The sequence below is a fragment of the Aedes aegypti genome, chromosome 3, assembly GCF_002204515.2.
Source record: "Aedes aegypti strain LVP_AGWG chromosome 3, AaegL5.0 Primary Assembly, whole genome shotgun sequence".
Taxonomy (NCBI): Eukaryota; Metazoa; Arthropoda; class Insecta; order Diptera; family Culicidae; genus Aedes; species Aedes aegypti.
Genome location: NC_035109.1, coordinates 292622626 through 292643388, shown reverse-complemented (window position 1 = coordinate 292643388; position 20763 = coordinate 292622626). Strand labels below are relative to the sequence as shown.

Here is a 20763-nt window from a genome sequence, read left to right as displayed (position 1 = left end):
TCACTTTTAAAATAACTTAACATCTATAATCGAATAGTAAATCTGAGATAATTCAAAAATAATTCGAAAGAGCAATTAGCAGAAACTTAATCATATCTATAGTCTTCACATCGGTTCAATTTTGTCTTGCGTTTGGATCTTCTTGGTTCATGTTGATCCGTGTCAGAGATCTGGTGTTTCCGCTTTCGGCGTCAGACACTCCCCCTTGAGAGCTCCTCTATTTCGTTTTCGCAACCTTCCTTTCTCTGATTCGTATCCTCTAGCGTATTGTTCCTGGTTTCGCATTGGTTGCTTTTGGTGATGATGATATTTGGCCTTTGCCCGAGTGCCTCGTCCTCACGAACTCTTATCTGGTTTCGATGTGCCATTGCCTCTACGTTTCCAATACGTATCTGAATCACTCTCTTCTCCATCCGAAACGTTCGTTTGCATCCTTTCCATTAGTTTGGCTATATGGCGGTCCGCAGAGGGCCCTGGCCTGTAAGAATCCACCAGGTTAACGGCATCCCTATGAAGGTTCTTGAGTTTGAAGCACTTTTTCTTGATATGACCCTTCATCCCACAAAAAATGCAGATCATCTGCGAATAATCTGGTTTAGGCCTTGTCATGTCTCTTCCATCCTGCCTGAAATTCATTGCTTTCGATCCATACTGACGCTGTCCTCTCCCTTGCTGTCCAATGTCATATGGCCTCGCGCCCAGACGACTTTTCACCAGACCTCTGCTGCTTTCAGCTCCTCTATTGAATTCTTCTTCCTGGTATTTCCGCGCTAAATCCAACGTCTGTCTCAGCTTTCCGTAATGTGTTCCATACTGCATGCCTGGTTTGTGCTGGATTGCTCCTATATGCCCTGGTCCTGCGTTTAGTGGCTCTACTGCCGTACCCGCATTTGCCCTTGCAACCTCCCACGTAACTATGATTTTTTCAGCATTTGCTAGAGTAAGTTTCTCTTCGCCAAGTAAGCGCTGACGTAAATGTTTATCTCTTGTCCCCGCTATTAAGCGGTCCAAAATAGCAGTTTCTTTAAAGTTTGAAAATCCACAGAATTCCGCTTGTAATTTTAAAGCCAAAACAAAATCTTCAGTTGTCTCATCAGGGTTTTGCACTCTTGTACTAAATTTATAACGTTGGACTAGATCTGGCTCAGTTTTATCCAAACGATTTTTCAGCTTTGATATCAATTCATCGAAGCCTGCCTCCTCAAAGTTACCAGTTGGGTACAGTAGTTTGATCTCCTCAAACATTACTGGTCCACTGAGTGTCACAAAATAGGCCATTCTGTCTTCGTCAATTATTTTATTGACTTTGAAGTAGAACTTCAATCTAGCAAACCAGTCGTTGAAGCTAACACCTCTTCGATATGGTTCAATAGTGCAAGCAACACTTGAACTCATGGTTATCAGCTTTCAAAAACTTATAAGGTTTCAAGTGAAATTTGTTTAAAATTTATCGATCACGTCCTTTGACCTTCGCCAACAATCGACCGTTGTCGAACGGATACCTTCCGACAAAAAGGATGTCCCGGAGAAAATGCGGTCCGGACAAACCGGCGAATTGCTTCCTTGATGCGGGAAAACGATCCGATACAGGTTGCCGTGTTCCAATGCACCGATTAAGTACTCCAGCTACACTGCCAGTAACGTGTACTGTGTGGTATAATCACTATTGCTCAAAAAACGTCAATGGGAATTTTATTCCATTACCAATCAAACCTTGGGGATTCCTGGCGGATTACGTCCTCACACCTTCCAACATGTTTGCCAGCACTCTTGTCCGGAACGATTGCTCCTCTCTTTGTCGTGCGTGTGCGTCTCGATCAAACAAGTGTCGGATGGACGAGAATCACTGCCGTTATAATCCGCTGCTGTGCCGAGAATTCTGCCAGAAAAATCTGTTCCACTGTCACGCGAATCAACTTTTTCCCTCGTACGCCACTTTTAAGTTCTTTCCTTTATACACCGGTGAAATTACAACCTTCACGTTTCAAGTCACAAAATCAACTAACTGTTGTTTATTCCTTCTCCAGGAAGGTAACCGATCAAATACAGATTTGTTGCCCGAACCCGAAGGCAAACGATGTTTGACAGATACACGAATGAGGATGTTCGAATGCGCAGGGTGCGCTAGGGGCATGACAATAAGTTAGGGTGGTCTTGAAAAATCATTTTTTTCTCGATAACTTTTTATGCGATAATTTCTCACAAAATCTTTGTTCCGAGCACTTTTAGCACTTTTTATTTTGCAACTACAGGTCGGACTCAATTATCCGGAGTATCGATTATTTTTTCACTCCGGATAATCGAATCACCAAAAGAAACATTGAAATCTGCGATAAAAGAACTTAAACATTATCTTTTTTTATTGTTTTATTTATATAATGCAATGGCGTGACCAGAAATTATTTCTAGGAATATTAGGGGTCTTGAGAAGAACAATGGATTTTTGACAGGAATACACAAAAAAAAACGTTTTCGTTCGTACGTCCAAAACTACTAAATAATTCATTTTGTAAATTGCAATTATCTCAAAATTATGCATAAACACTGAAAAACATGAACATAAAAAATATATTCCGGATAATCGAGTCTAAAATTCAGGATAATCGAATTCCGGATAATGGAGTCACCGGATAATCGAGTCTCCCGATAATCAAGTCAAACCTGTACTTGCAAATAGACTTTTAGAACTTTCAGATGTGCACATTTTTGCTGATTTTTTGTCAAAATATAAACGTTTTTCGTTAAAAACATATTATTTTCAAAATTCAATTATTCTTTCCAAACAAAAAGCATCCTCACAATATTCTCCCCATTAACAAAACAAGATAATCTTTCTACTGATGTCAAAAGATTTAAAATCCGTCTACGCCTTCCAGAGATATCGACATTTGAAAACAACCATATTTTCGAAGAAAACATCTACTAATTCTGAAACCATGAGAGATATAACAGTAGTTTCTTTGCCAAAACACGAAATAAAAACAAGGGATCGAACCAAAGTTTCTGCGAGAAGTTATCGCTTAAAAAGTTATTGAGAAAATAACTGATTTTTCAGGACAACACCAACTTATTTGTTTAAAAAAAACATAACTCGTGAATTATCAGAGATAGTAATTTGGGTTTTTTGAAAACGTTGCTCCAAATTGATTGTTCTAAAACAGTGTAGAACATTGTATTGCATAATGCATAAGCAAAAAAGTTTATATTCTGACCTCTTAAACCACGTGGGCCACCCTAATTTCAAATTACTGAAAAAATGTCTGAAAAATATGGAGAAACTTTCCCGGAGACACCATCTAAAAACGACGGTTTAGGCGCAAACATTTTTGTCCTCTTAGGTAACAGGTATGGTAGTAAATCTCTTTTTAGTGACTTTGTTCTTTTTTTAATGCAAGTCTCTTAAAAGTCTCTATTTTAAATGTAAGGTTTGTAATGTAAAACTTTGGAGTCTCTATTTTAATCATAATGGTCTATAAAATCTTTGTTTTTCATTATTAATTGGAGTGAGTTCTTATGCAAAATTCTACAGGCTTCAGAGAAAACATCAAAAACTATAACGTGACTATTCAACAGATTCTTCAAGAATTTCGTCTGAAACTGAGGAAGAGCTTCAGGAATTATCTTAGTCATTTTATCAGAAATTTCATCTGGAACAATATACAAGAAATTCTTCTAGAGATTGCACTATCAATTCTATTTTTCCAACGGTTCCTTAAATAATGCTTAGAGATATGTCTCCAAAATTTGCTCCATGAAAGCCTCGCGCACACCAACACCACTGCCTCCAGTTATTTCCTCAGAAATAACATTGATTCTTTGTTTCAAAGATTATCCTAGGATTTTCTCCAGATATGTTTGCACTATCCATTCAATTCCTTCTTCAGGTTCTCTCGGCTTCTAAAGATTCCGAGAAAATTCACAAAGATTTGATGCAGATTTTTCAAAGAAATTCGTTTGGGATTTTTTCCAAGAAACTCTTCTTCCAGTAATCTTTTAAGAATTCATTCACGGATACTCCCAGAAATTGCTCAAAAATTCCTTAAGGGAGGAAATTTATTATAAACTCTTACAGGAATTCCTCGATAAATTCGATGATGTTTCTTCTTCTTGTCATTAAGTTTTCACTGGATTCTACCCCATTACCACGAATGCCATTAACCCGAACGCCATTACCCTGAATTCCAAAACCCCGAAAGACCAATCACCCCGAATTCCAAAATCATGAAGAAATGTCACCAATATCATCTTGTCAAGCTAATTGTAAATTCGGGGAGATCGTATTCGGGGTGATGGAATTCGGGTAATGGTACATTCGGGGTAATGGAATTCGAGGTGATGGCATTCGGGAAAATGGCATTCGGGGTAATGGGGTGTAGAATCCTTCACTGGGACAGAGCCTGCTTCTCAGCTTACACTGATAAAAATCCACACGCTCGATCTGTGTGTTTAAAATTATGGATCGATTCATGAACGTCCATATCGATTTGCTATGATTTTCTTGTAAACTTCGTGTGTGTTACACATTAAATTCCTGTGTTTTGCTTCATGGATTGATTCATCAACCGACAACAGGGATTCCATATTTTTTCCACATAAGTTCCCGAAGCTTTCTCTTCAGATTCGTATGTGTCAACCTATGGACGCATAGATCATCACTCCAACACGGATTCAGTGTGTTTTGCTTATGGTTATCTTGTGTCATAATCATCATGTTCAAGTTGGTCGATTCATTGATTTGCGCAATGAGATTGTTATGATGAAATCCATGAGCTATGCTATCGATTTCCATGTTCAAAGCTTCTAAATTGTTTGTGATCAACCCATGGGATGCATAGTGAACAGAATTGCGGTTGGACCTCGTGTCGAACGACAGTCATCATCATGCTTCCAAAGAGAAGAAGCAAATTTTGAAGCTGAAAGTGTTAGATGAAAATTTGTGAATTCGATTTTTCTTTTATTAGTGAAGTTGACCGATGTACGAGAATTCTACCTTTCTATAAGAAAACATTGATTGTAATGTATGGTTTAGTAGAAAAATCGGATTCCACTAACAGATTTTCCTGGCTTTCAGTTTCGAAAAAAATGGAATATGCTTATCCCTAGCTTCCCAAATTATGGATTTGCGGCGCCCCGCTTGTTGCTGGCTCACGGGTTTGAAAAAAAAAAATCAAGAGAGCTTGCGACAAGCAGAGGAGCCTCGGATCCATATTTTGGGGAGCAAAAGTTTTTCTACCAAATTTCTTCTTTCAGCCCCATGACATTTATGTTCAATCACACATGACTATCTAAAGCTACTACATTTCGAATTCAATAAGCAAATCAGTTGGGTTTCATGATTTAATATTTGGAAATTCATGTTTGTTTCACATGACAACCTAATGTTGATACACATGTTATTATACCGTGAAATCAATGATGAAATCCATATGGCTACCACACTCAAATCATGTGGTTTTTTTCATTGCGCAAATCTATAAGTAAAACACACGACCTTGACGTGTAGATTTTTCTCAGTGAGTGTTCTTATGAGCCCTTCCACAGTTATCAACCTTCATCCAGCCATCATACTTTCCACATGCTGGAAAACGCACTGAAATGTGCATATTTTTTTTTCTCGATGAATTTTGTTGAAATTTTCAGAACTTCCCTATTAAACTCTTCTAGTTTATGGTCCGGAAAACTTGGGAATATGGTCCAAGTGGTTTCGAAGTTATTCTGAATTGTCTTAGGTGGCCAAATTATCCATTCAACGGGTATCTCGAAACCCTGAAAAGCTAGAAGGTTGGAGTCTTCGGCAAAGTTGCTCACTTGGAATTTATCCGATAGAATATAGATGATGTGGTAGCCGCGTGTTCCAAGCTCGAGTGCGCACAGAAGACTAAGCATTGTGTGATGTACATCTGACGGTCACGCCACCACGCAGGTACATGTATGCATGAGAATGCACGGATAAGGCACTCGTCACCACATCTCCCTTTCTTTAATCGAAATGTTTGACGTTTACCTTAATGACAAGTGATTTTAAATATGTCCTTTAGCTATCTTCTCATGATAATAAATTTGGCGTATTCCTTGTTACTAACAATAATCTAATTGTGCACTGAAAATAATCCACACGTTCGATCCTAATTCTTTTCAACGTGGATCTGTCGTGTCAAATTGCAAGGTGAAATGATGTGTAAAACTTGTGATTCTGTGAAAGATTGACTTTGGTTCGATAGCAACGTCTTTTACACATGATTTGAACGTGTTTCACAATGGCGATATCCATCACTAGTAGAACTAGTTTGCCTATCATGACAACGACTCACATTTGCCATCCACGCGTGACATGTTAAATGACATGTTATTTTTGGAGAAACCGGGTGCCTGTAATAGGAGCCTGAAATCAGAAAATCAAGCAATCGCTAATAAATCCTACTGCAAAGTTTTCGATAATTTGTAAATTAACGTGTTTTACATTTGAATTCTGATTACCGATCGTTTGATGTGTTTTACAATTAGTGAAAATTCACGTGTGAAACACATTGATCCAGCTTGTAGAATATTTTCAGTGTGTGTCTTCAAGGTAGAATTCTGTTTTCAGTTCATTGCGATCTATCCTCCTCTATACACCATGATACATTTTTTTTTTGACTTGCGCGTTTAGTAAAAAATACATATCGCTGACTAAAAGTTATTAAAACAAACCAAGCTCCGCTTGATGTTTTTTTTTTTGAATATCTTAGGAATTCATCGAGGAAATCTTCCAATACTCCTGCAGAGTTCAGTTTTTTTTTCTAGATTCTTGTTCATCAAGGGTGACTTTAGAACTTACACAAGTTTCATCGGAGGTCACCTTTAAGAAACCAAGATCTGATTTATTTTTTAAAAGAAATCATCCAATAAATTCCTATAGAATTTTTGTGAATCCCTCTTTGGATACTTTTAGGAATTCCTTCATTGATTTTTCTAGGAACACCTTCTAAGCTTCTTTTGGGAATTTCTTCAGAAATGTTCCCGCAAAACTTTAAAGATCTTTCCGTGAATTCTTTAATCTCAATTCTTTAATCAATCTCTTTAATCAATTCTTTGATGAATCTCTCTTGTCGTTTAAATGGCAAAGTTCATATTTCACCAGATGTATCAGCTGCATTCTCTACCGATTTCTTTCTTGGAAATTATCTACCTATCTTTTCTAATATTTCTTTTAGAGATCTTTCTTCCGGGACTGTACTAAGGACACTTCCAAATGTATGTTCAGGGATTCCTTCAGTAATTGCTACAGTTAACATTCAGAAACTGATTCATGATTTATGTAAGCGTTACTGCAGGTTTATATTCAGATATTTCCAAATAGGGTTCTTCAAAACAATTTGAATATGTGTTTCCATAAATTAACTAATAAATACAGCAAACTTTCTTGGAGGTACGACTGTTATGTTGATGTTTGAGGTTATGTCTTCCGTTTTTGAGTTTTAATTAAGACTGAAAGCTTTAACCTCAAACAAATACAGAAAAGAAATCCTAATTTTTTATACTATTTTTTAGATTTGATTTAGATCATTGAACTTCTGTATTTTCATGACGTATTTCTCTAGCAAACTTGCTTTTTTTTAGATTTTTTTCACAAATCCTTCTATTTTTGTTTCCAGTTATTCTATGCAGATTCAATGCGAATCAAAACTTCAGATAATGCTGTGTTCAATTCTTCTAGAACTATTCTTTAGTTATTTTAAGAAAGGCTTTGTCCAAACTAGCATATCATGAAATTCACATATATCCACGATTTTTTTTTTGCCTAATTATAAGAAACTATGTATAATCAACACTATGGATATATACATTCACGCCATAGTCCATCATATGATTCCATAAGGACGACCTAACAATATCCCAATGATATTCTTAAAACTAATTATTGCGAAATATCAGAATCTCGCTGTAAGTTAACTAAAGTGGATGAAAAATTATATACGATTTATCTGTAAATATGAAGGCCCTACGCAAAAAAAAATGTATTTGGAAAACATCTCGTCGTGGTATCTTCTATCTAATCTATTGCTTCAATTATTGGGTTACATCAATTGTAATTAATTGTGAAAAAAAAAACATTTGAGTCAGATCGTTGCTACTTTTGAACTCGGGATTAGAAAATACACTCCTAAATATAATTTGAAATTCACGTTATATTTGAAGAACGGCGATAATTTCAATCGAATCGGTCCTCTGAAGTTGACCATTCTGTATGAAATAATCGAAAAAGTTGCGATTGTATTGTCCCATACTGTATATTATCGAAGGCGCGCGCGCGAATCCCCCTTTTGCTAATAACTTCTCGACTCGCGTGGTGCTTTGCTCGCATGGTTGGTTAGTGGACGACGATTATTCAAATTCAGACGGCGCGAGAAGCAGACACAGCGTGGTCGGTCGGTTGGTGATGGTGGCTGGCGAACATGTGAGTCAGTCACGACGATACGCACGCGGTACGCCTCAACATAGAGATGGAGAGAAGGAGAGCCGCTGAGCAGAATTTAAAGTTTTACGCTCTCGTTTCTCTTCATTCTCACTGCAGTACACAATAAATGGAAATTAGTTAAGCATTGGGTGAGAATGTAACAACGCACTGCGTGAAAACACCAGTAAAATTTGTAGAGAAGAGATCGCACTGATTTTGTAGTTATATTGTTACCGTTATTTTTTTCTGTTAATCGATGTTATAAATTAGATGCAGAACAATGACTCGAATTTTCACAACAGCATATCAAATTTATAACAAATTTTGTTACAAATCCCGACCCTAGGTACATATCAAAAGTATGTCAGGTCATATATATACAGCTGTGTCAGTGCAAAACCAACTGATTTTCTTTAATTCGAAATCGTGAGATAAATTAGCAACAATCATCAACGACGCGTACAAATTTTAATAACGGCCTACTTCTTTAGGTTCACACTGAGGCACTGAGGCGCCGTCAGCTTCGTCCAACTGATTGATGGTCCGCTGTACCGAGGCTTCATGCGGGCTCACCATGGCCGCACCGAGGTTGTGCGCTTGAACAAGCTTGCCAGCGATGGCATTTGCCTTTTCACACGGTGATACCAGGATGCCACCGTCGTCGTCCTTTAGTGGGGGTACCGCAGTTGGTCGTTTTTGCAGGATTTTTGCCACCTTCCAAAACGGCCGTGAGTGGTCCTTCATTTGTTGGATGTTGTTGGCGAACTGCTGGTTCCGGATTGTGGTCATCCTGTCTCCGATCAGCTTGTTGAGCAGCGAGTGTTCGTGCTTCTTCATGGGACATCTAGTGCGTTGGAATTGCCTCCCCACCGTGTTGCGTTGCTGGATTAGCTGCCGAGTGTAAGCGTCAATCGTAGTGAATTGTCGCCTCACCGGTACCCAGCGGATACAGGCGTCTTCTGCGGCATGTACGGCATCCTCAAACAGGCCGAGCTGGTTCTCTATTGCTTCGGGAGTCCGGATCTTCGGGTAGACGGGCGTCCACTAGGCGACTAAAAGCCACCCAGTTGACTCGATGGTAATCCCGTCTCATTGTCGGCGCAGCTGGTGTTGGACTGCATTCGAGTTCGCATATCACCGGATAGTGGTCGGAACTCAGTTCTTGGTGGGTGACTGGCTTCGAGAGGTCCAGGTCCGTGATGAAGACATCCAAGGTTGAAGTTCTTCCGGCTGGAGAGAGGAACGTTGGTTCGTCTGAGAAGTGCAGAACGCACGACCTCGAGCTGAGGTGGTCGGCAAGGAGGTTGCCGTTCCTGTTGCAGGTGTGGTTTCGCCACAGGGTATGTTGTGCGTTGTGGTCGCCGGCTATCACTAAGCCAGTTCCGCTGGTGAGCTTCTCGAGGACCTTGGAGAATTGGATGGTTGTGCCGTAGTTGTCCGTACACTGTCGGGGAGCGTATACAGCATAGAGAGAGATGTCACCACTGAGTGCGTGGATTTTCACCCCGATTGCCTCGATGACGGTGGTTTTCGGATGCGTCAGAATTTCGTAGCGGATGCCCTGCTTGATAAGGACAGCCACTCCGCCTTCGCCGCTTGGGATGGGCCGATCGAGCCGGACCATGGTGTGTGTCGGGAGCGAGAAGTTGATTGATGGGTTGAGCCGGGTCTCGGAGATCACTCCCACATCGATGTCGTGTTGGGTAAGGAAGTTGCCCAATTCAAACTTTTTCGCCCTGATAGAGCGAGCGTTCCAGTTAACTATACGGATGCGGGGCTCAATTGACCCCATATTTGCATACCATATAGCCTAGGATGTTGACTTGGTCCGTTCGAGTCTTGCATTGGAGCAGCCGGCCACGGAACTCCGTAAAGATGCTCCACAGCTCGGCGGGAACTGTCCCCGCCCGCTCTGATGCGGGGATCAATGCGACGTGGGTAGGTCCCGGTGTTGGATGCAGGCTGACTGTCAGTAGCGATCGGTGGTCCGGCGGTTGCCGGGCTTTTGGACAGTGCAGGGAATGCAGGGTCAGGGTTGATTGGTTGTGGTCGCTTGTTGCCGGATACGGATGTATTCGGCTCGCTTGGGGCAGCTACGGTCCGTAGCTGGATGGTTTCCGCCACAGTTGGCGCATCGCTTCGCCGAGGCTTCCTTCATCGGGCACTTGTCGGTGTCGTGGTTTTCCCCACAACAATTGCACCTACTCTTCAAGTGGCAGTTCCGGGTGCCGTGGCCAAGATGGAGGCAGTTCATACACTGGGTCACGTCTGCCTTCTTGTTGCGGTACACTGAAAACATTCTACTAGCTCGATCAATGTGTTTCACACGTGAATTTTCACTAATTGTACAACACATCAATCGATGGTGTAAAACCAGTCGCTATCGGCAATCGAAATTCAAATGTTAAACACGTTAATTTACAAATTTTCTAAAAACTTGCTGTAGCGATTTCTTTATTTTCTGATGCCAGCCACCCATTATGGGCGCCCGTTTTCCCAAAACTAACATGTTAAAGAATCATGTCATGCGTGAATGGCAAATGTAAGTCTTTGTGATGTTAGGTAACCTAGTTGCACTAGTGATTGATATCGCAAACGTGAAACACGTTGAAATTGTATGTAAAAGCCTTTGCTGTCGAACCAAAGTCAAACCTTAACAGAATTACAAGTTTTACACGTTATTTTTCCTTGCCAATAGGGCGATATTCAAAACTGTAAAGGCAATAGATGGCTCTTTTTCAGTGGTAGTAAAATCGAAATCCTGAAGCAAAGAAAGCACCACAGAAGATGAACGAAACACAAAAAGTTATGTATTCACTTTACACTTGTTTTGTAATCACTACTTTTTTGATCCAATTTCCTAATTTCAAGTAATTTACGTTTTTCATTATTTTCCATACGTTTTGACAGTTCTCCGACTCCGATTTCAGTTATGAATTTCATAAGTCAATCAATGAAATTCGATAATAAACGCAATGATATTAGCTTAATTCGTATTATCAATCGATAATATTATTCGCCTTTTATTTCAGGCGTGCTCAAATTTTGTGTTCTCGATTAACTTGTAGCCAACATCGAAAGCGGAGTAGTTCTTCTAGCGATTGCTATGATAATTGTTTCATATAATTGTTGTCAAAGAATTCAAAGCTCTCACTTATGAAACTTATGATCCCATTTTCGAAATGTTTAAGCGTGCAAACCATACACTGAGGCAAAAATACTTAGGTTTTCCATAAATCAAGACTTATGAACCAGCCATATTATGGTTTCATTGCACGGTTAAACATTTCGAAAATGGGATCATAAGTTTCATAAGTGAGAGCTTTGAATTCTTTAACAAGAATTACTTGAAATATTTATCATAGCAATCGCTAGAAGAACTACTCCGCTTTCGATGTTGGCTACAAGTTAATCGAAATCAGATCACATGTTATTAAAACATGTCAATTTTTGAGCACGCCTGAAATAAAAGGCGAATAATATTATCGATTGATAATTTGAAATAAGTTAACATCATTGCGTTTATTTTCGAATTTCATTGATTGACTTATGAAATTTATAACTGAAATTCTTCACCAAAATCATAAGTAAAACTTAACAATTTCAACAATAATTGTTGTGGCGCCAAATCATAATTATTCCTTAAGAAATTATTAAGTTTTTTTGCCTCAGTGTAATTTGGCTGGTTCATAAGTCTTGATTTATGGAAAACCTAAGTTTTTTTGCCTCAGTGTATTTACCGGTTATGCTCTTTCACTTATTCTTACATACGGCTTACATACGATGAAATCCGCAACACCTGTGAACATAATTTTTAAGATGTTATGGTTGTTAGTAAGTTAAACATGCCGAGCAAATACTTACAGTTTTGTGAAGGTCACAATGCGCACAAGTTTCATGACACAGAACTTCGTAAAACATCCGTATTTGTAATCTTTGTTATCATTATTCCACCTGTCCTATCTGTTGCTCTATGCTTATGCTGACGTATGCATCCTGACGTAAGCAACACATCGGTTATCCACACTGAGGCAAAAATACTTAGGTTTTCCATAAATCAAGACTTATGAAACAGCCAAATTATGGTTTCATTGCACGCTTAAAAATTTCGAAAATGGGATCATAAGTTTCATAAGTGAGAGCTTTGAATTCTTTAACAACAATAGGGTAACGACTGTTTATTTTGTTCTCAAACGCTAACAGTTGGCGCCAGCGGCAAAAAGTACAGACAACAACTTTTAGAACATTTAGTTTCTTTCACTGGCCGCCGAGCGACGACACTGTTGTTTGTATTCCTTCCACTGATCGCGCTACGCTGGATTCTCAAATTTCTCAAACTTTCAACACAAGCGCACGGAAGAATGGTAGTCGGAGAACTGTCAAAACGTATGGAAAATAATGAAAAACGTAAATTACTTGCAATTAGGGAACTGGATCAAAAAAGTAGTGATTAGAAATCAAGTGTAATGTGAATACATAACTTTTTGTGTTCAGTTCATCTTCCGTGGTGCTTTCTTTGCTTCAGGATTTCGTTTTTACTACCACTGAAAAAGAGCCATCTATTGCCTTTTCAGTTTTGAATATCGCCCTATTACTTGAAATATTTATCATAGCAATCGCTAGAAAAACTACTCCGCTTTCGATGTTGGCTACAAGTTAATCGAAAACAGATCACAGGATGCTGCCAATCTGCATCTGACCACCAATGACATTTCGGAGGGGTTGGAGGTCACCACTGACGAATTGTCGACCAATATTAGGTCCTTTAAAAACATGAAGGTCCCAGGCTTTGACAAAATCCTTAATTTGGAGCTTAAACACCTGAGCCGCGAGTTCTTTGAACATCTCGCGGAAATCTTTAATCAATGTCTCCGGCTTAGCTATTTCCCCTCCGCCTGGAAGTCAGCGAAAGTCATCCCAATTCAGAAGCCTGGGAAGGATCCTTCCTCCCCCTAAAGCTATCGTCCCATCAGCCTTCTCTCAGCGTTATCAAAGTTGTTTGAGAAAACGATCCACAGTCGACTCCTATCTTTTACCGACCAAAACAACATCTTGCTCAAGGAACAGTTTGGATTCCGACGCGGTCGGTCCACCGTGAACCAACTGACTCGAGTTACCAACATCCTCAAGCGGAACAAGTCTGTCTCCAAAACATCCGCCATGGCACTGCTAGACATTGAAAAAGCCTTTGACAATGTCTGGCACGATGGCCTGGTGTACAAGCTACAACGATTTAATTTTCCCAGCTACATACCTTGTGAAGATCATCAAAGATTATCTCTCGTCACGGGCGTTTAGCGTGTATCTGAACGGTGCGGTACGGCTTGAGACGCAAAGGATCTCCGCTGGTGTCCCCCAGGGAAGTATATTAGGTCCACTTCTATTTAACATCTTCACCTCGGACATGCCCCCGCTCCCTGATAACGGAACTCTGTCGTTGTTCGCCGATGATACCGCAGTCGTCCACAAAGGTAGGGTCATACGTGCGCTCGCCTCCAAACTGCAGAAAAGCCTAGACGTCCTAGCAGAGTACCTTCACAGCTGGAAAATTTGTATCAACGCGGCGAAGACCCAGGTCATCCTCTATCCCCATTCCCAATCCCCGAGACTTGTTCCGCCTGAGGACTGTAAAATCATCATGGACGGTTCAGCGGTGGAGTGGTCTGACACTGCTGATTATCTTGGCTTGACCCTAGACAGCAAAACGAACTTCAGAGCACAGGTCGACAAGACGATCACCAAGTGCAACATCCTGCTAAAATCGCTTTATCCTTTGATCAACCGAAGGTCGACCCTGTCTCTGAAGAACAAGCTTGCTGTCTACAAGCAAATTGTCCTTCCTGTCATTGAATACGGCATGCCAGTCTGGGAGTGTTGCGCCAGAAAACACCATCTGAAGCTCCAACGAGTTCAGAACAAATATCTCAGAATGATCCTGAACACTCCCCCGCGGATGCGCACCACTGAGGTCCATCGTCTGGCCGACATGAAAATACTTGAAGATCGCTTTAGTGAGTTCAAAGAGAGGTATAGGGCACGTTGCCAGTCATCTGACCAGCAGGTCATTAGGGACCTGTTTCCCACACTTTACGTTCTCAAATTTATTCGTTTAGTCTTGTATATAGTAGTTAGGTTATCAAATTTTTCTTTTAAAACTGCCAGAGCCTATAAGGCCAAATTAATTACCGGGTAAATCCGAACTAAAAACTAAGTAACAAAACAAATGACAGAAACAAAGCTGAAGGACCACTTTGGTCAACCTCTTGAATTGTAAATCATTTTCCATGCAAAACAAAAAAGTAAAATAAATATGAATTTAATTTGAAAAATTTGAAAACAGATCACATGTTATCAAAACATGTCAATTTTTGAGCACGCTTGAAATAAAAGGCGAACAACATTATCGATTGATATTTCGATTTGTTTTATTATCATTGCGTTTATTACCGAATTTCATTGATTGACTTATGAAACTCATTACTGCAATTCTTCACCAAAATCATAAGTAAAACTTACAAATTTCAACAATAATCGTTGTGGCGCCAAATCATAATTATTCCTTAAGAAATTATTAAGTTTTTTTGCCTCAGTGCAAACGTCGTATACGAAAATACGTAAATATACGAATATACGAAAATATATAAAAGGACGGGAACGTTATGGGGCGGTTCTTCCCGCATACTCGAGAACCATATCTGTACTGTTTCCGGTACTATTCACACACTGAAAACATTCTACAAGCTCGATCAATGTGTTTTACACGTGAATTTTCACTAATTGTAAAACACATCAATCGATGGTGTGAAACCAGTCGCTATTGGCAATCCGAATTCAGATGTTGTTCCGTGTACGGAAGAAGTCATGCGATGCGTGAACATCTTTTGTGTTTCCTTTCCCTACCGTTTCTATCCCGCGCGTGTGGAGACTTTTCTTCCACGCCCCACCTTCATGCACGATCACGCCACGCAAGGCTCTGTGCAGAGGAAGGAAGAGTGAAAAAGTACAGTCTTCAAGAAAGTGTCGACAGCAACCAACGTGTTTAGATGAAAGTTCAAACTCTCGTGTTAATTAGTAGTTAATATACAGTAGCTAAGTACAAAACCCAGTGTTTTAGTTGAATTCCCAGTAACCCAGTCCTAGTTCCGAAGAAGTGTCCTCCCGAAAGAGCCGTAAAGTGTATCGGCTACAAGAAGCGTCCAGCGAGGGATCCTTACCCTCTAGCTTCGACCGTCCCCCGAAAAAGTGTTACAGTCCACTTAGGGTCTGTCTCAATTGGGCTATTAAAAATAATTCACACTTAAATTTGACAGTTCGAAAATTATTTCCCCTCCAATTAATCAATGAACTGTCAAATTTGATACTCTCCTGGTCCAATTCCCAAATTTCGGTAATCGCTTCAGAAGGTGAGTACGAGTTTTCGCATGGAACGAGATAATCACAACACAGTTTATTTAAACCTTATTACAAATTGTTATTTTTATTCTTAACTATTTATTATTTGCTTTACAAGTGTAGCATGTTTTGAGTCACTGAACGTTATATGTTTTTGCAAACGTGTGGATGCTGTTCTTATAACAAGAGGTACTCGTTGCCAGGAACGCGGAGTGTACAAATATGCCAGAAGGCTCCCCTCAGTCTTAATCAAAAATCTTCAAGCTTGATACCGTCAGTATTGTGGAAATACCCTCACTGGATTTTCGTTTCATATATCATCTTTCGCGTCTACTATTTTAAACCTAGAAGTGGAATTTGTAGCTAGGCACTAGCATGCGCAAGGGTTTGTTCACAAATTTCATAACGCCGAAAATGGCCATTTTTGATACCCACCCACCGCATTTTGTATGAATATTTTTCGAATTTTGTGTGAGCTGTAACATTTTAAGGACACCCACCCACCCCCTTCAGCGTTATGAAATTTGTGAATGGGCCCCAAGTGCATTTTAAGGCACCATTGCAGATGCACATTGCACACGCTAAAGCCTGATTTGCTGCTAGAAAGAAATCGCTAAAGAAATTTCTTACAGATTCCTTGCAGACATTTTCTACAGCCGCTCCCGTTTGAACTGACATTTCTTTCCTAGGAACTGCGATAAGAAAAAAGGGCTTTATTGATCGATTCCTTGCAGGAATTTCCCATGCATCAAGATAGGCCAAGAAATTACTTGTTAGCAGCGATTCAGCCATAGTGCATCACATTCTTCTTCGTGGCATTACGTCCCAACTCGGGCAGAGCATGTTTCTCATGCAGGGCAGAGCAGCTTCATGTTCAAAGAACACTTCCACAGTTATTAACTGAGAGCTTTCTTTACCAAAGCTGTCATTTTCGCATTCGCATGTTGTGTGGCAGGTACGACGATACTCTATTCCCAGGGATGTCGAGGAAATTTCCATCACGAAAATGTCCTGGACCTACCGGGAATCGAACCCAGACACCTTCGCATCACATCTGAAACAAAATATGGTTTCAAATTGAGGAGACCGTAACTTGGGAGACACTCATTTGAAAGCAACATTAAAAGCAAAGGTTTCGAAGGCAGACTTTTGCTTCGGATTGTGGTAGTATAGCTTTAGTACCTATGTCTGTTAAGCTTGTGAAAAATCTTTCAACACGCTAGTAAATTCTGGTAAACGGTTCACGCTATGTCTGAACTAGGAGTTTATAAAAATTGGATGTTTCCTCGCTAGAGATTAGTATTCAGTCTATGTTTTCATAATGGAAGGTTTTAAAATATTCTACCGGTAAAATTAAGATTTTTTCACTTTTTAGCGATTTTTCTTACTAAAATTTATAGAAATCCCGCTTTGTTATTCATTTCTGTCCATATCAAAAGTATGGAAAAAATTTCATTGATAGAATATTTTAAAACTTCCGACTATGAAAATATGGACCAAAAACTGCTCAGCGAATAAAAATCCAATGTATATTCGATTTTTATAATCTTTTGGTTCAGACATAGCGTGTGCTGTCCTTGATGTTATCAATTTCATTAAGTTCCTCAAGAGACCAACTACTCGCATTAATGTGTTGCCATGCATCCGAATTGAACCAATTATCTGCGATGTCTAGGTGCTGGTTTCTGAAGCCATAGACGAATCCTTGTGAAACTGCACTACTGTGTCTGAAGTCAGTAATCGATTTAAACGTCCTGCTGCATGACAATTTTAAGCCGCTTCCAAGCTTCCATCATAACTGCAGACAAAGCCATTGTCGTCCCCTGTTGTTGTTCCTATATTCTCTCCAACTTGATCTGCCCTGCGTGAGGTCCACAGCATTTTCTTAACATTATTTGGTGATCCCAGCCAGAATGGAGTTCCCGCATAAATACGAACCATACTAGTACTGTTCCATATACCATCCACAACCATTTATGACAATATTGAAATGATTTCGTGCAACGTAAAAAATAACAATATGTCTGCTGTACCACAAACTGTTTTTACAGTTTGGTAAACGTTAATTGAACAAATTACAATGTGGGGAATAGGCGGTTAAGTTATGTAACCATTCAAATTTGGCGATTTTCCCGAACAAATTTTGCGACTTACAATTTGCTATTTGGTCAATATACTATCCATTTTTCTCCCAATCCACTATAATGCGAACAGTTCAAAAACTGTTTAACAATAACTGAGAAATAAAAATGTTCACTGTATGTAGAACTATTGTTTTATTTTGCCTAATGGTATTTTAACGCTTTGCTTTATTGTTTTGTTGTATTCATACCATATGTTTTTTTTTTAAATAGACCCAAAAATGATTCCATGTTTTTCTTTCAAACACGATAAATCCAGAACAAACATTTATTTTTTAATGCACTAAAACACTTTTATTATATGAATCGCATAAACTTCAACATTTTTAGTTATCATTAAAAATACATTAAAAATTAGTTGCATAACTTTTGAATAATACAAAAGATTTTCAGTCACACAGTTGAAACTCGCAATTTTCGACCCGCGAAACACAAATTATCCTCAAATCCATGCGTTGGAGTTATGTCGGGCAACGTGCGTGGTGTAGCACACCAAATCCGCTGTCCAGCGCAGTATGACCGACGTTAGGTTGGACGCATAGAATTAGAAAAACATCGGTTTTCGCGTGTCGATCATTCCAGCATTGAACTGGAGACGCGATATTCATTCCGGGAAAACACTTTTTCCAGAGCGATGTATCCTGATCCTGATGCACTCACTGTTAGGCAATCTCCTCCTATGTCTGCCTTGTCTGGTACCACTGTACCGCGAGCAACAGCAGCACTATCCCGCGGATGACATCATCAGGTTGAATTGAAATCTGATCGGTGGTCAAAATCTGTCGTTCGGGTACTATGGATGAATTCTTGGGGGGAAGTTTCAGCGTTGCCGATGCTCGAAGATTCCAACCGATGCCACGATGATACATCCGGGGGATCCACTGAGATTCCTCGAGAATCAGCGGCAGATGCACGGTTTTTTTTTCGTTTTTCACTGCGTCTACATTTTTCCACAAGAGGAGCTATCACAAAATAAACAATATGCACACTAAAAAAAAATACCATGGTTTTGCAGGGCTTAAAGTCAGCGCTAGACAAATTTTTTTTTGTTTATTTCCCGGTATAGTCACATATCGGTCAAAGAAAATCGAGGTTTTTGGTTTTGTTTTGTCTACTTTTTTGAGGTTTTGGTTTTGTTTTGTCTACTTTTTTGATGAAATGCATGAGTACAAGTCTACGAGGAAAATAACGATTGAGCGATATTATCGATTTTTAAATCGAACTTGCACAGCTAGTTTTTCACTTTTTTCATGCGTGTGCATGAATACGATGGGTAAGCAAATAGCTTACAACTGCCAATGCATTCAACATTTTGCCGAACAGTTCATTAAATGTAACATATAGTAAAATGTCAATGTGTGTGTTAGGTAGCAAAAATGTCAACTATCAAACAATTTGACAAAATGTGGCGTTATATTTCCACAATTTCTTCCAGGTTTTCATCCCTGTATCATTAAACAGTATTTAAGTATTACGACATACTGTCACTATTTGACATGAGTTGGTGAAACCGTTTTTCATAGTCTAAAGCTTTTTGCTTTATATTGTGCAACATATAAGTGACGGTTTGAGATACAGTAACCTTACCAGTTAGAAGAAATGTACTGTTTTCAATGTAAGCCAAAATGTATTTTTCTATGCGGGTTCACCGATCCGCAAATGGTTCGATCCACTCTAAGGCATATTTGCAACGGCGTGACGTGCCCAATGGCACATGATGATTTGAGGCTGACCATCAGAGAAATATCATTTGAAACACCGGCAATTCTGTTCACATTCCTACGGCGACCAAGACTCCGTTGGCTTCGGCTTTGAAACTGAGCAATACGACGGAAGTTAATGCTGATAAAGTTGCTGACTTGTCTTCATGCTGTAATAAAAAAAAACATTTGGGAACTGATTAGGCGGAACTTACGGAAGAGTGTAAAATATAATTACCTCCATGTCGGCTTTTCAGGAAGCTTCCTCCGGTTCCAGAAAACTTCAGTTCCAGTTGAATTCCATTCGGCAGGCTATCTTTGTTGCTGTGCCAGTCACTGTGTAAACAAATCGCTGGTAAGTGTTATCCTGGCAAGAATCTGTTACCGTCGATATCTACTTTTTCTGGTCTTCAATCGTGATTCCGGTTCTATTCGGAGGGTTCTGAGCGACGGTCACTACGCGAATTACCGAAATCGAAAACTATATAGGGGTGAACAAGAAAACAGCGAACACGACCGAGAGAAAAATTATTGGTCTGTCAAATTTAAGTCTGCTCGGCAGCAGACTTATTTTTGACAGATCGAAATCGGAGGGGAAATAATTTTCGAACTGTCAAATTTAAGTTCGATTTCAATTTAATTCACCAATTGGGACAGACCCTTAGCTCGTTCCCCCAGACGGAACAGATGTAAAACACGTTAATTTACGAATTTTCGAAAAGTTTGCTGTACACTCAGGCAAAAATACTATGAATATTCATTGTTTTCCCTTATGTTTATTTGCCACAAGAAATCGGTAAGTATTTCATTGATTCACCTTATGAATTTATCTGAATCCTGCCAATGTGGTGTCTTGCTCATTTCATAGATCAGCCTTATGAACATTGATATGATAATTTAAGAATTTCTTCTTTTAGTAGTATAAACTGCATTACTTTTCATAACACTAATTATTATGTCTTTATTCGTTTTCATACCTCGTTGACAATACATTCCATTCTTGAATATTTCAATTCTTTCATTTTCCTAATATTAGGTAATTGATTACCTAACGTGTAGAAATCGAATTTCCACCTAGTTTCTCGTGTTGCTA

At 39.4% G+C, this 20763-nt stretch overlaps 1 long non-coding RNA gene across 1 annotated transcript; it reads right to left on the bottom strand.

Moving 5' to 3' along the window:
- Positions 1-19575: 19575 nt before the first annotated feature.
- LOC110679675 lies at positions 19576-20220 on the bottom strand. Its single transcript, XR_002502701.1, has 3 exons — positions 20069-20220; positions 19909-20006; positions 19576-19840 (listed from the first exon to the last, which is right to left on the bottom strand). It is a non-coding gene; the product is annotated as an uncharacterized LOC110679675 (long non-coding RNA).
- Positions 20221-20763: the final 543 nt, after the last annotated feature.